Raw genomic sequence first — 4225 nt, 5'->3', positions numbered from 1 at the left:
AATGTCAATGGCTCCATGTATGGGGCTGGAATGCAACCTTGTTGCTTGGCACAATGGCAGCATCCTGCATTTCAGTCGTGTCTGAGGCCATTTCAGCAGATATTTTTCAGAGGAAGAACTGGCCTTGACTAAGGAGACCTGGGGACATCCCTACGATTGCCCCTATAAATGGGGCATTACTGAGAGGGCAGTGAGGTGCTGGAATAGGCTGCTGGGACAGCTGTGGATGCCTCATCTCTGGAGGCATTCAAGACCAGATGGAATGGAATCCTGGTCAGCCTGACATAGCGGTTGGCAACCTTAGCTATGGCAGTGAAGTTGGAACTAGATGATCTTTAGGGTCCCGTCCAACCTAAGCCATTCTGTGATTCCATGATACAAAGAAATACACCTCCATCCTTAGGATTCTTTGGCATGCTGTTGGGGATTATTAGCGCTGGTGGGCAGCTGAGCCCTGTATGGCCACTTGGTAACTCGTCCCCATCGTGTTGGTAAAGAGAATTGGAAATGCAACAGTGAGAACACCCATGGATTAAGATAAAACTTGCCAATAGGTAAAGCAAAAGCTGCTCATGCAAGCAAAGAAAAGTAAGGAATTCATTCACTACTTCCTTTTGGCAGGCAGATGATCAGCCATCTCCAGGAAAATGGCTTCATCAGATCGAACACTTGGGAAAGCAAACACTGTAACTCCTCCTTTTCCCTAGCTTTTATTGCTGCACATGACATCAGCTTGGGTCAGCTCTCCTGGCTCTGTGCCCTCCCAGCACCTTGTCACCTCAGCCTCCTGGTCCCCAGGGCAGGATGAGAAACAGAAAAGACCTTGACTATTTGTAAGCACTGCTCAGCAACAACTAAAACATTCCTGTGTTATCAACACTGCTTTCATCACAAACCCAGTACATGGCACTTTATCAGCTACTGTGAAGAAAAATAACTCTATCCTAGCCAAAACCATGTGCACCTCATGTATTGGTGACAGCCTAAAAATTTAATCTCTGTCTCGGAAGTGAAACAGGCATAATTCACAGACATGTCATGGTAGACTGAGTCACAAGGATATGGGGGCATATTAGGGCAGTACAGGCCAAGATGTCAAGTTGAGGCTGTGTCACCACTGCCCTGCTTGCAGAAGGCTGGAGTCTAGAGCAAGTGAGTTGCAGGATACCCTCATTCCATTGTTCACTTGACACTTTCCAAGACAAAGCAACAAGAAAGGGAAAGTCCAGCTGTGCCTGGCCGTGACATGTAAAAGTAAGGTACCAACAAGTCGTTCTTCCGCCAATCCAAGCCATACAATCCATTCTATGAAAGAACCAGGAACTGCACTGTGTAATCTGATTTCCTTCATTTGTTTGCACTTGCCACACAAATATGCATCGCTGATGCTGTTTTGTGTATCCTCAGCAACCTCTCAGTATTGAGACAACAATTGCTAGCTGTGGTTTGCTTCTGAGGTACTAACAGACACATAGAGCAATGAGGCTGGTGTGGAGCAGAGTCAGGAGGAACTGCTAGCAGCAGGGAGAAAAATACAGTGCTTCATCATGAAAGGAATACTCATGGAGAGAGCTTCCTTGTATTAACTGCAACAGTTGGAAGAATGTCCAGCTAACCTGTCTCTGACAATAGGAATTCATTCTTGCAAAGCTTGAAGAAGAATGTGCTCCAGCAGTAGACAGAAATAAGCAGTGTCTTGTACTCAGCTCAGGAGGAGAACTTTATATGTCTGATCTGATTATATTATTTCCTGATGATACTGTCTGTTCCCTAAACATCTTTCTGAATGAGAAGCTGAGCTCAGCATGTGTTCTAGTGCACAGGTAGCACACTGTGTGATTCTCACCAGGACAGCTGTTCATCCTGGACTGACGCATGCTCTCTTCATGCATGAACTTCATGCTGTACAGATGTGGCAAGGAGTAGAGTACTTGCCCCAGAGCATCTTTCATAGAACCTTGCCTGGTTTGGCTAAGAATACTTTCCATAGCCCTGTTACTGTTTGTACCTGGGCTGCTGCAAAAGGTAAATGATCGTTTTGGTTTCCAAAACATTTTCCACTGACAGTAATCATGAGCTTTCATCCTTATATCTATTTTCTGATCCTGGGAAATGCACTGGGAGGAACAAGGAGTAGCTGTGAGCATTATGGCTGAGAAGGAACAAAGACAGTGAATGGGTCTCGGACCACCAGAAATGAATTTCCAATAGAGTAAATCACTTTGTTGCTAAGTCACCACAACTCCTGAATAAGTGCTAGAAGAAAAATACCTTGGGCAAAGGAGAAAAGTTGAATCAGAGCAGAACAGGCAGCCCTGCACTTGAGTTCTCCTGGTTTCAAGAGAGAGGAGAGACACTAATATGCAAAGGAAGCCTTGTCAAGTTGGTTCTTCCCTATGTCATGCCATGATTCTTATCCCTCGGTCATATAAAAGATGTACGTCACTCCCTCCTGGGCAGCAATGTGGGGCAAAAGAAGTAGTTTCCCTGGTGGGGGATGATTTCTTTCAGGGGCTACACCCCACAGGAGCCATGTCAGGTTTGGGCCAACATTGCTTCAAAATGATTCTAGGGGACCTTGTGCTCTTGCAGTTCCCTTGTGCCATCCCTTTCTTCCCCATTGCACTCAACACAAGAGGCACGCCGAGCGTCCTGAATATTATTTGCCTTTCCTTCCTGACTGAAAGCACAGGGGTGAGGAAGTGCTACCTGAGCAACAGAGACCATGGATCTGCTTTGCCTGGGCCTCACCACGTCTCGCTCCTGTGAGCATCTCTTGGCGGCAGAGCAAGGTGAGACGGTTCAGCACAGTCACAAGCTTACATCATGCTGACAAAGAATCACGGTTTGCCACAGCACACAGGTGGGAATAGACCCAGGTTTGCTCTGGAAGGCTCTCCCAAAGATCCTGGCATGGCACAGCTCCCAGGAGCTGGTAGCAGTTCCCATCCCACCGTCTCTGCCTCCTCCACAGCCATGTGCAGCCAGGGATTTGGGAGTGGCATTCCCCGGGGCCATGGCATTCTTGGTGCAGTTCCCCACACCGGCTGGGTGATTGTCTCCCCGCTGATCTCCTTTTTAGGGTGCGTGGGAAGGAAATGTGCTTACACGACTCTCACGGGACGGCAGCGGGAGGCTTTCGGCAGCAGGGAGATGGGAGGTCATGGCAGGGACATGGCATTGCAGGTAGGAAACCATTCCGCATCCTCCCACTCCTTCCCGTCTCACGTCATGCCCTGGCAAGGGGCAGCTCGAGGAGCAGGTCCGTGTCTCTTCTCTGGAGACAAACCCAGTCTAATTGGGTGATACTTCCACCGATCGGCTGCGTTCCTGCTGGGAACAGCGTTGTGCAACAGTGAGGACTGGTGTGAAAAGCCCCTCCTGACACACATCCATACCTGACCATGCCCACGGCAAAGCCCTCCCACAGCTGTGGTGCATGAGGGAGGACACACATCCTGTTCCACAGCGGTGGTGCTGGGCACACTAAGCTGAGCCCCAGTACCCTGCCTTCAATCCAGCCCTGCTGTTTTCAAAGACAGCAATTGTAACCAGCAACACATCGGTGTCCATGGGGTGAGCTTGGTGGAGCAGAAGTCTCTACACCAGCAGCACGTTTTGCTCTCACCCCTCCCTCGCTTGGCTCAGAAGCACACGTTGCATGTTCTCCTCACACAGCCCCAAGTGCTGGAGGATATGGATGGTCAGGGGGGAAACCATGACCAAGAAGGGGCCAGCACCCAACAGCCATGGCACTGGGGCAGCAGCAACACAAGGGAAGGACAAAATGCCAGCCAGGGATGTCATGACCAAGACCAGAAGTGCTTGGTGAGCAGCTGCAGCCATGCTGTGTACATGGGAGACTCCAGGTGAGTGAGTAAAACATTGAGCAGGAAGGAGATGGCAAGATGGTGAGGAGCAAACATCACACATTGCTTCTCCCTCTCCTCCCAGCTGAAGGACATGCTCTGCTCTGTCTTTCCAAAGGGAATCTCATAGGGTTAAATATCACAGATAAAACATTTAACCTCGCTGAACCAAAAGCATTTTGCAAACTCAGAAAATCATGGAATTATGGAATCGTTTGAGTTGGAATGGACCCTTAAAGGTCATCTAGTCCACCAAAAAGTGTGAAATGGCCTTTGAATGCTCAATTTTTTTTTTTCTCCAAACTTGCTGCAAGTTTAAAAACTAAAACCAACAGCCACTGTTTGATGTAGATAAG

Source organism: Phasianus colchicus, chromosome 19 (assembly GCF_987193195.1).
Source record: "Phasianus colchicus chromosome 19, bPhaCol1.hap1.1, whole genome shotgun sequence".
NCBI classification, from domain to species: domain Eukaryota; kingdom Metazoa; phylum Chordata; class Aves; order Galliformes; family Phasianidae; genus Phasianus; species Phasianus colchicus.
This window is presented reverse-complemented; position numbering follows the sequence as displayed.